This window comes from Ursus arctos, chromosome X (assembly GCF_023065955.2).
Source record: "Ursus arctos isolate Adak ecotype North America chromosome X, UrsArc2.0, whole genome shotgun sequence".
Taxonomy (NCBI): domain Eukaryota; kingdom Metazoa; phylum Chordata; class Mammalia; order Carnivora; family Ursidae; genus Ursus; species Ursus arctos.
Window position 1 is genome coordinate 94192407 of NC_079873.1, and position 12460 is coordinate 94204866.

General features: G+C 42.8%; 1 long non-coding RNA gene across 3 annotated transcripts in view; it reads left to right on the top strand.

The window, feature by feature from the left end:
* LOC125281835 (uncharacterized) overlaps positions 1–12460 on the top strand; it is a 358739-nt gene that overhangs the window by 220180 nt on the left and 126099 nt on the right. The gene's annotated exons all lie outside the window — the stretch shown is intronic.

Here is a 12460-nt window from a genome sequence, read left to right on the forward strand (position 1 = left end):
GGGTGCCTGGGTGGCTCAGTCAGTTAAGTGACTGCCTTCAGTCTCAGGATTGAGTCCTGCATCGGGCTCCCCGCTCAGCGAGGAGTCTGCTTCTCCCTCTGACCCTCCCCCTTCTTATGCTCTCTGTTTCTCTCTCTTTCACTCTCTCTCTCTCAAATAAATAAAAATCTTTAAAAAAAAAAAAAAGAATTATAATAGAAAGCAGAGAACTTCACCTGACTACAGGCAACAGACTTGTGGCAAAAGGAACAGTGGGGGAGATTCAGATTGTGAGAGGGACGCCACCAGCTGTTGTGGAAGGAAGGCCGCACAAAAAGCATGAGAAGAGGGGCGCCTGGGTGGCACAGCGGTTAAGCGTCTGCCTTCGGCTCTGGGCGTGATCCCGGCGTTCTGGGATCGAGCCCCACATCAGGCTCCTCCACTATGAGCCTGCTTCTTCCTCTCCCACTCCCCCTGCTTGTGTTCCCTCTCTCGCTGGCTATCTCTATCTCTGTCAAATAAATAAATAAAAATCTTAAAAAACAAAAAAAAGCATGAGAAGAAGGTTTCTAAAAGCAAAAACTGCCTCCAGCTGACAGACAACAGGAAAGGAGGTCCTCAATCCCCAAACTACAAGAAACGAATTTAGCTAAAAACCTGCATGACCTTAGCAGTGAATTCATCCCCCAAGCCTCCAGAAAGAAAGACAGCCCTGCTCACACCAGGACTTTACCTCTGTCACACTGTAAACAGGATCCAGCAAAGCTACTTATTACCTAGACTGCTGGCCTACAGAACCGGGAGATGAGAAATCTGTGTTAAGTGACAAAGTTTGTGGTCATTTGCTACGGCAGCAGTGGCGAATTCATACATGCTGTGTTGGGGAGGCTTCTGACCCTAGATCTGGGGACTGTGCTAAAGGGCTCATTGACTGAGCAAAGATTTGTGCCATGGAAGCAACATCGAGGTGGCTTATAGGGTTCTTCGTTTGTTACCCATGATCTCCATGCTATGCTCAGGGGTAGAAATTACCTAGCTCTTCCCTCTGCCTGGAAAGCCCTGCCCCCCCCCCCCCCAGATATCTGTAAAGGCTTGTTCTCTCACTTTCTTCTGGCCTACACTCAAAACAAATTCACCAGGGGCTCTTAATTGCCCACCCTCACTAAAATTTCATCTCTTACCCTTCTCCTGGAAACATTTTACACCATGTCCCTGCTCCATTTGTTTCCCTCTAGCTCTTAGCACCTCATCGTACCCTTATTTACTTGGCTTACCACCTGCATCCCCACCAGTAGAGGCACGTTCCATGCAGTCGGAGGTTTTTGTGTCTTTTGTTTGACAGTTTATTCCCAGAACCTAGAACGGTGCCCAGAGCCTAAACATCTGTTGAAATAAGCACTAAAATGAAGAGACTTTCTTTTTCTGGTTTGTCAAGTTCACACATCCTGGCATACTACGGTCATCTTGTCTGGAGGGACTGGAAGGGAGGTGGGTCGGCACAGAATACAGAAGGCATAACCGTGGCGGACACCCTTTCCCAGGGTGAGCTTGGCTCTTCCATCATGCTGGCCGCCTGGACGGGAGCAAGTCGCTACACTCCCATCGGGTCCAAGGAGGACTGGAGGAGAACGTGGTCATAATATGCAAATGATTCCTCTTGCACTAGTTCTTCCACCTGGAAGGAAGCAGAACACACAACCAGGTTGGATGCCGTCCCTTCCAGTTCTGCCCCTGATGCTATCACACAAGGAAATCCTTTGGATTCTGGGCCAATTTAGGTGCTTCACTATGTAAAACCTTCTCACTTCAAGAGCCAACCAAGTGTGGCTGTCCCTTGCTTACATGCTATAAATAACCAAATTAACCCATCTACAGGATGTGGGCTGCAGACACCAAGCTCGCAAAAAGAAAGCCTGGAATATTCCCCAGGATGATGGGACTTCAGCAGGTTTACAAGGTAAATGGCCAGCATTACAAAATAACACTTGCCCTGCTGAGGACTGCTGATTTCAGGGTCAGCAAGAGGGGGTTTCAATCTGCTTAACCCTAAAGTGAGACACAAGCAACATTCTTGTCGGAAAGAGAATAGATCAAGGCCTGGCTCCAGACCTGGGAATGTCCTGGTGAGCTCCCCGCCTTTTTAAAGATTTTATTTATTTATTTGTCAAAGAGAATGCAAGCAGGGGGAGCGACAGGCAGAGGGAGAAGCAGGCTCTCTGCTGAGCAGGGAGCCCAACGCAGGACTCGATGGCGGGACTCTGGGATCATGACCTGAGCCAAAGGCAGACGCTTCACCGACTGAGCCACTCGGGCGTCCCTCCTGGTGAGCTCCTTAAATGAAGTTCTCAAGAAGCAGGTTCCTGTGGGGAAATGGAATTGGGAAGTGAGCTTCGAGACGGGTAAGCGGTTACCTGATTCCAGGTGGCCGCCAAAGGGCACTTTGGCTTGGAGCAGTTGTGGCAGTGAACTTGGTCATCCACGATCTGGCATCCGAAGTAGTCTTTCGGACCGGCCCTGCGGCAGACCTGCCTACAGCTCAAGAAGCACCTGTGTTCGCTGCCGGGCTTGACCCAGAAACTGCTAGCACTCGGGTACGCTCTTCTGTGAAAGCACTTCTTCTTCTGATTTTGATCCAAATCCAAGACGACTTGGATCAGATTCAACAATCATACCGTATCTTGGGGCGCCTGGGTGGCTCAGTCGTTAAGCGTCTGCCTTCGGCTCAGGGTGTGATCCCAGGTCCCTGGGATCGAGCCCCACATCAGGCTCCTCCGCTGGAAGCCTGCTTCTTCCTCTCCCACTCCCCCTGCTTGTGTTCCCTCTCTCTCTGGCTGTCTCTCTCTGTGTCAAATACATAAATTAAATCTTAAAAGAACAATAACAATCATACCATATCCTGCACAGCTCTGCCGTGCGCGTCTGCTTTCGGACTTCTTCAGGGCCTGCCACTCCTCCACCACATGTCCCCTTTTGGGAGGGGCTGGGGCTGTCCTTCTCTGCATGTTTCCCTGAGCACCGACTTTGAGCTCAAAGGGGGAGACAATGCTCAGGTATGCAGAGGTCCCTTAAGAAATTGCATCCAGGCCGACAGGACTGCCATAGACATGTGTATTCTTTGTGTAGATTTCCTAAGTGCTTGCACAGAGCAATTAGCTCCGAGAAATAAGGACACTGGGAAGTTTGGAGGAAAAAAAAAGAATATGTTCCTTTCAATGCCTGACTTAGAACTTTGAAAATTACTAGTTATTCCTGAAACTCTTCTAAAATATCGTCACTTCTGTGACATACTGTGCTGCGGAAGGAACTAATCATCTTATACCTCTGCTTAGAAACGTCTGCCTCAACAGCACATAAAGTCCAATGATACAAGAAAGAAACACCATAAAAACAAGACAGAGGGTTGAAAGACTCTACAAGTGCAGATTTAGGACAGTTTAGATAAGAACTAGAGCAATGAGGGATTTTTCTTCATTTCTTTGCTTTATTTTAAAATGCCTCTTAGGGGGCACCTGGGTGGCTCAGTTGGTTAAGTGTCTGACTCCTCATCTCAGCTCAGGTCTGGATCTCAGGGTCATGAATTCAAGCCCCACCTTGGGCTCCATGCTGGGCATGGAGCCTACTTAAAAAAAACAAATTAAGGGGCACCTGGGTGGCTCAGTTGGTTGAGCGTCTGCCTTCGGCTCAGGTCATGATCTCAGGGTCCTGGGATTGAGCCCTGCATCATCGGGCTCCCTTCTCCATGGGGAGTCTGCTTCTCCCTCTCCCTCTGTGCTCTCTCTCTCTTTCAAATAAATAAATAAAATCTTTAACAATAATAAATTAATGTTAAAAATAATAAAATGCATCTTAGGGAGGAAAAAGAACTGGAGTAATAATGCAGTGTTTCTGATTCTCTGCCAGCCTGTCCATCTAGATATTCTGCAATAATTATTAGAAATAGAAAGGTAAAAAATACTGCTATTGTGCTTACATCCATTACAAGCCGCCAAAAGAGTTTGACCATCAGAGGGAAAGCTCACATTTCTCAAGTCTAAGCAATCAAAGTATAAAGCATTTGATCCTTAGGACACCTGGGTGGCTCAGTTGGTTAAGTGTCTGCCTTTGATTCAGGTTGTGATCACAGGGTCCTGGGATCAAGCCTCATGTGGGGCTCCCTGCTCAGCGGGGAGCCTGCTTTTCCCTCTCCCTCTGCCTACTGTTCTGCCTACTTGTGCTCTCCCTTTGTCAAATAAATAAATAAAATCTTTAAAAAAAAAAAAAAGCATTTGATCCTTTCTTCCTTTGAAGTGGTCTGTTCAATTTAATTTGGGAAGGAAAGGAGGATTATCCACTGGAGATTTAAAATATTTTTCAGCAGAACAACTGTGATTAGAAAAAAAAATTTTTAGGTAAATGTATAAAAATATACCTCCCACAGGACAACTTCTTAAAAAGTCTGATGATTTAAAATTAACAAGGAATAAAAGAACGAAGGGGATAATGGTGGACTAGGTTATATCCAACTAACCTGTGTGCCAAAAAATGATAAATTCTGGCAAGAATGAAAAACTGTTTGCAGGCATTGGAGAGTGACCTAAAGGGTAGAAATTGAAGGGGATCAGGCCATTGGAAGAAGGGAAACATTATAGGTCACTCCCACATCTAGCAGATTCGTTGCCCTGAAATAACCCCCAGGCTGCATGGCATGTGGCCCCAGAAAGTGAGCAGAAGCTGCAGTCTCTATGGCCTTTGCAGGCAGAGGACAGCGTTCAGCGGTGCTAGATTGCCTATGAATGTAGAGAATACACCAGGAAAGGGAGGTTCCACGGGGAGTTCTCAAATGTGCATATAAACTTCTCTCAAATTCTTGAAAGACTCTAAAATTGTACATATGTGGGGTTAAAATCCAAAGAGTGCAGGGGCAGAGCAACAACTGGAAGGTGAAAAGATGTGAAACCACAGAAAGGTCGCATTTTAGGATGAAAGAGTACATACATGGACCAAGAGAGTCTCCCTAGAAACAAAAGGAAAACTGAAACAGACATGTGCTAGAAAGGATAAAATCTGTCCATAATGTAACTGCTTGCTAAGACAACCCATAACATGTTTAGGGGAAAATAACAGAAAATCCAGACTATCAAACACATAGTTTCCACAATGGTCAGGGAATGAATGAATGAATGACTCATGAAAGTAAAACAGTAACCCCCAAATTCCCCTAAATTGATCTGTATATTTAGTGGAAGTCCTATAAAAATCCCAGCAATGTTTGTTGCAGACACAGGCTAGCACATTCTAAAATTTATATGGAAAAGCAATTGACCTAGAAGAGCTAAAAGAACTTTTTTTCTTAAGTAGGCTCCACACCCAATGTGTGGCTTGAACTCATGACCCTGATTTCAAGAGTCGCAGTTCTACCAACTAAGCAAGCCAGGCACCCCAGAGCTGAAAGAATTTGGGGAAAAAAATGAAAAGGGGTGGAATTATTCTACCAGATGTTAAGTTTTATTATGAATAAACTGAATGAAATTTAGAAAGTGTGGCATTGGCAGGAGGAAAGAAACATAGATCAATAGAACAGAACTGAGAGCCCAAACACAGTCCCACACAAATATGCTCAAATGATTTTTGTCAAAGCTGCAAAAGCAATTCAATAGAGGATAGACAGACCTTTTTTTTTTTTTTTTTAAGATTTTATCCATTTAATTGTCAAAGAGAGAGAAAGCCAGCACAAGCAGGGGGAGAAGCAGGCTCCCGGATGAGCAAGGAGCCTGACACGGGACTCCATTCCAGGACCCCGAGCTGAAGGCAGCTGCTTAACCGACTGAGCCACCCAGGTGTCCCAGAAAGATAGACTTTTAAACAAATGATGCTGCAGCAATTGGACATCCATAGGCAAAAAAACTGACCTTGAACTAGACCTCATATATTATGCAACAATCAACTCAAAATGCATCATGGACTTAAATGTAAAATTTAAAAACTTTAGGAAAAAAACATAGAACAGAATATATGGAATTTGGGGCTGGGGAAAAAAGACCTTCCCACTAAATGCCTAAAAGAATTTAGATAGAGGACCAGATCCAGGAAGGGAGCGATCACCATAGACAACTACATTATAATCTGAACTAGGGGCAATAGGGAGGAAGTTAGCAAATCCGTTACAATTCTCTTTGTCCTGTTGTTTCTCTATGATCCATAAAGATTTGTTTACCAAACATTTACTCTTCTATTCTTCCTGTGAATTGTCCTGCTTCCCGTTGAAGCGCCCCCGGACTCCTAACTCCTCCTCCTTAGTCCAGAAAGATATTTATACCTCATTTTGCCTGTCTTGGGAATCTCTCATGCTTATGTGGGTTCTCCCTCTATATGGAATTTCGATTCTCCTGTTAATCTCACGTCAATTTAATTCTTAAGACAGCGAAAAGTACCTTGAAGACTACAGGAAACAGACTACAAAAACAATTTCCAACAAAGTTCCACCCACCGCACAAAGGTGGAAATGTTAGGTGAGAATTAATTATGCCTCGGGGATCACACACATTCAAAATTCTTTAACTACCAAATGCATTAGTCAAAGTTTTCTATTGAGACATTTCTAACACCTCAGATTTTGATCTTCCTTATTGTGGTCCTATTATGAAGACATTGTACGGAAATTGTCACTAGTGGGGGGGATGACTAACCTCAGGCTGGATTCTTTCATGTGGTAATTCGAAAGACTTTCCATTGGCTCAGTCAGTGCCGGCTAATTTGTGGCTCAATAAGATCAAGGGGTGATTGTCTGAGATCATAGAAAAGCCTGAATTGTAGCAAAGGATAATTTGAAAATAACAACAACAACAAAAAAAAAAAAAGATAAGAAAACGGCCGCCTGGGGCCACCTGGGTGGCTCAGCCCTTAAGCGGCTCAGGTCATGAGAGGTTTTTTGGTTTTTTTGAAGATTTTATTTGTTTGAGAGAGAGAGAGAGAGAGAGGGCACACACACAAGCAGGGGGAGAGACAGGTAGAGGGAGAGGGAGAGAACCTGATGCGGGCTGATCCCACGGATCACCTGAGCCAAAGGCAGATGCTTAGCCCCCTGAATCCCCCAGGAGCCCCTTGCTGAGAGTTTTTAGCATGAGTTGGTGTTGGATTTTGTCAAGTGGTTTTTCTGCATCTGATGATATGATCATGTCATTCTTTAGAGTGTTGATGTGATGGAGTATATTAATTGACTTTTTGAATGTGAACTAGCCTTGCATACCTGAGATAAATCCTAGTTGGTCATAGTATATACTTCTTTTCATACATTGTTGGATTTGATCTGCTAATATTTGGTTGAGGATTTTTGCATTTTTTCATGAGAGTAATTGGTCTTTGGTTTTCCTTTCTTACAATGTATTGTCTGGTTTTAGTACCAGGGTAATGCTGACCTCATAGAACAAGTTAGGAAGCATTCCCTTGGTTCTATTTTCTAGACCAGATTATAGAGAATTCGTATCATTTCTTCCTTAAACATTTGGTAGAATTCCCCCGGTGAACCCATTTGTGCCTGGTGCTTTCTGTTTTGGAAGGTTATTAATTATTGATTCAATTTAAAATAGATATAGGCCTATTCATATAGTCTATTTCTCTTTTATGAGTATTGTTAGATTGTGTTTTTCAAAGAATTGGGCCATTGTTTCTAAGTTATCAAATTTGTGGCCAGAGTTGTTCATAATATGCTTTTATTATCCTTTTAATGTCAGCAGAATCAGAAGTGATGTCCCCCTCTCATTTCTGATGGTAGCAATTTGTGTCTTCTCTCTTTTTATCTTGGTTAGCCTGAACAGATACTTATCACTTTTATCAATATTTTCACATAACCAACTTTTGGATTCATTGATTTTCTCTATTGTTTTCTTGTTTTCAATTTCACGATTTGTGCTCTGATTTTTATATCTTTTCTTCTGCTTACTTGGATTTAACTTGCTCTTCTTTTTCTAGGTTCCTACGGTGGAAACTGAGATTATTAATTTTGGATTTTTCTTCTTTTCTAATATATGCATTCATTGTGACAAATGTCTCTCCATGTACTGATTTCCTTTGCATCCTCAAATTTTGACAAGTTGTGTTTTCATTTCCATTTAGTTCAAAATGTTTTTTTTTTAATTCTCTTGAGGTTTATTCTTTGATCCATGTGTTATCTAGAAGTGTGTTTTATGGCCCAGGATATAGTCTATCTTAGTGAATGTTCCATGTGCGCTTGAGAAGGATAAGCATTCTGCTGTTGTTGAAGTATTCTATAAATGTCAATTAGATCTGGTTTATGGATGGTGCTCTTAGTTCAATTATATTTGATTCTACTGGTTTTCTACCTGCTGTCTTTGTCAGTTTGTAACAGAGGGGATGTTGAAGTCCTCAAGTACAATAATGGATTTGTCTATTTCTCCCTGCGGTTCTGTCAGTTTTTGACTCATGTATTTTGACACTGTGTTGTTAAGCATGTACACATTAAGGATTGGTGCCTTCTGGAAAATTGAGTCTTTTGCTGTTATGTAATGCCCCTCTTTATCCCTGATAATTTTCCTTGTTCTGAAGCGTGCTTTGTCTGAGATAGTGCAGCTTTGTTTTGCTGGGTGTTGGCATGGTATATCTTTCTCAATGTCTTTACCTTTAAGCTATCTGTGTCTTTGTATTTATTTATTTAAAGATTTATTTATTTATTTGAGAGAGAGAGAGCACAATCGGGAGGGGCAGGAAGGAAGGAGAGAGAATCTCAAGTGAACTCCATGCTGAGTGTGGGGCCTGATGCAGGGCTCGATCTCACAACTCTGAGATCACCCCCCGAGCCGAAACCAAGAGTTGGATGCTTAACCATCACTCAAGCACCCCTGTGTCTTTTATTTATTTATTTATTTATTTATTTATTTATTTATTTATTTATTTAAGATTTCATTGGTTTATTTGAGAGAGAGAGAGCACACAAGCAGGGGGAGTGGCAGGCCGAGGGAGGGGGACAAGCAGGCTCCCCACCAAGCCGGGAGCCCAACGAGGGGTTTGATCCCAAGACCCTAAGATCACAACCGGAGCCAAAGGCAGACGCTTAAGTGACTGAGCTACCCAGGTGCCCTGTGTCTTTATATTTAAAGTAGGTTTCTGGGGTGCCTGGCTGGCTCAGTCAGAGGAGGGTGTGACTCTTGATCTCAGAGTTGTGAGTTCAAGCTCCATGTTCGGTGTAGAAATTACTTAAAATCTTTGAAAAATAAAAAAATTAAAAACAAAGTAGGCTTCTTTAGGTGACATGTAGTTGGCTCTTATTTATTTTTTTATCCAGACTTACTTTCTCTTTTAATTGGCATATTTAGACTATTCACATTTAAAATTATTCTTGATATATTTTGATTAATAGCTACCATTTTTATGATCATTTTCTATTCTTTGTTATTGTTCTTGGTTTCTATTTTGTCTTCCACTCTTTTTCTGCCTCCTCTGGTTTTCATTGAACTTTTTATTATGATTCAATTTTCTCTCCTCTCTTAACATCTCAGTAACACTTAGAAATTTTTTTTAGTGGTTGCCCTAGAATTTGCAATATACATTTACAACAAATAAGTCCACTTTCAAGAAACACTAGATCATTTCACTGGTAGCACAAGTACCTTATGCGGAGTGTGGCCAGTTCCTTTCTCCTGTCTTGTATAACTGTGCTGTCATTCCCTTCACTTATCCATATGCTATAATCACTGAATACATTTTTGCTATTATTCTTTTGAACAAACCATTATCTGTTAGATCAACTAAGAATATTATAAATAGGGGAGACTGGGTGGCTTAGTTGGTCAAGCATCTGCCTTTGACTCAGATCATGATCCTGGGGTCTTGGGGTCGAGCCCAGCCTCAGGCTCCCAGGAGCCTGCTTCTCCCTCTGCCTCTGCCACTCCCCCCTGCTTGTGCTCACTCTCTCTCAAATAAATAAATAAAATCTTAAAAAAAAAAAAAAAAAACAACCACAGGGGCACCCGGGTGACTCAGTCAGTTAAGCGTCTGCCTTCAGCTCAGGTCATGATCCTAGGGTCCTGGAATCGAGTCCCGCATCATGCTCCTTGCTCATTGGGGAGCCTGCTTCTCCCTCTGCCTGCTGCTCCCCCGGCTTGTGCTCTCTGTCTCACTCTCTCCCTCTGTCAAATAGGTAAATCTTTAAATAACAAAAAACAAAAAAAGAAAAACAACCCCACAACATACAACTCTTTATGCCACTGAGATATTAAACTCCAGTGGGAGAACCTATTTTTTTATTAGTAAAATATTTTAAGAAAGTTACCACTGCAGCCTCTTCTTCGGTTTACCCTTAGAGAGCATCTACTACGTGCTAAGCTTTTGACTGTAATTCCTGCCTTGTCTCTCTCCTCCCACCTTTAATATTCTTTAATGGTTTTTCCAGCTCTTGAATGTGGGTCTAGCTGATGAACTGCACCGGTATCTTCTGCTGCCGCTAAGCCTGGTAACAAGATGAAGAAATGTCGGTATCTTGACAGCAGACCCTCAGTGTCCAGCTGCCTCTGCCCCCGACAATCTAGGGACAGTGTTGTCCTGGTTGTAGGGGAAGCTGAACGTGATAAAAGCTTCCGGAGTCTAAAGTAAATATTCAGGGGCGCCTGGGTAGCGCAGTCGTTAAGCGTCTGCCTTCGGCTCAGGGCGTGATCCTGGCGTTCCGGGATCGAGTCCCACATCGGGCTCCTTGGCTGGGAGCCTGCTTCTTCCTCTCCCTCTCCCCTGCTGTGTTCCCTCTCTCGCTGGCTGTCTCTCTGTCACATAAATAAATAAAATCTTTAAAAAAAAGTATTCAGGGGCGCCTGGGTGGCACAGAGGTTGAGCGTCTGCCTTCGGCTCAGGGCGTGATCCCGGCGTTATGGGATCGAGCCCCACATCAGGCTTCTCCGCTATGAGCCTGCTTCTTCCTCTCCTACTCCCCCTGCTTGTGTTCCCTCTCTCAATGGCTGTCTCTATCTCTGTCAAATAAATAAATTAAATCTTTAAAAAAAAAAAAGTATTCAATAGGAGGAAGTTGGATTTTAAAACAGGTTTCCCTCAAAGATATCTAAGGGGTTATTCATCTTCGGAAAACCTCTTGAGAGTTACAAAGATGACCTGACAAGGAAGTCCTGGGCATTGTGGCTTCTTACTAGAACATAAGAGTTGCTGACGCCCCGGATACTGCCTTGATATTTTAGCCTGTAGAGTTAAGGAAAATTTAGACAAACTGGGTCTAAATTCACTAAAACTCAAGACTGCCAGATCTGTATCCCATTTCCGCGACTACACTCATATGCATACCATGGGACAAAGCTAATAACTCATCCTGGATTTTGGTTTTCACCAATACTCTCTTAAGATAACTTATGATTTTCTCTGGTCTCAAATGGTAGTCTTTTGACCTACAAATTAGACATTACTGCCTGAACACGTGAAAAACTATTTCAAATTAACACAGGTAGGAATCTGGCCTAAATTGAAAGCCTCGCCACCAACACCAAATTCCATAAAACCCATCTCTTCAAAATAGTACCATCGAAAAACATATCCTTAGAAATTCCTTGAGAATATTCACTCATGAAGTTCGATTTGTGTCATATCTGCAAGGTATGTTTGTATGCAATTCTTCTCTAACCTTTTCACTCTTCTTAACTCAGTGAAACTTTTTTCAAGATGGTTATTTCCCAGGTTTTAGCATAAAAATTGTTCTCATTTGCTTCAATTTTTAGACAAATGTCCAGTTTCCTCCAACCTCCACTATAATGTATTTTAAGCAATGTTTTCAGGCTAACACATGAAAGTATTTCAGAAAATTAAAAGGTAGGGCTGCCACTGTCTACAGTGCTTTACTACAGACTAAAGCAACAACAGGAGAACCAGGCACTTGGACTTGAAATTTATCTCCCTGGGGGGCACCTGGGTGGCTCAGTCAGTTGAGTCTATTGGTTGAATCTTGGTCATGATCTCAGGGTTGTGAGATGGAGCTGGTGTTGGGCTCCAAACTCAGTGGGGATTCTGCTTGAGATTCTCTCTCACTCTCCCCCATCTACCCCTCCCCCTGTTCATGCGCTCTCTCAAATAAATAAAGTCTTTATGGGGCACCTGGGTGGCTTGGTTGGTTGGGCATCTACCGTCAGCTCGGGTCATGATCCTAGGGTCCCAGGATTCCTGGATCAAGCCCCGATTTGGGCTCCCCGCTCAGCGAGGAGTCTGGTTCTCCCTCTGACCTTCCCCGCTCTTGTGCTTTCTCTCTCTCTCAAAAGAATAAATAAAATCTTTTAAAAATTAATTCTTTTAAAAAACAAGAAATAAAAGCTATCTCCCTGCATCAGTCTCGGTGTAAATGAACAGACATTACTCATATAGTGTGTTCTCTGTGTGGGAATAATTCCCTTACCCCAAGGCCTGAATATTTATAAATCCACTTTTTTTGTGGATTTAGCTAAGAACTTATGCCTGGTTTTAAATATTTAAAATAACAGTACAGGGGCACCCGGGTGGCATG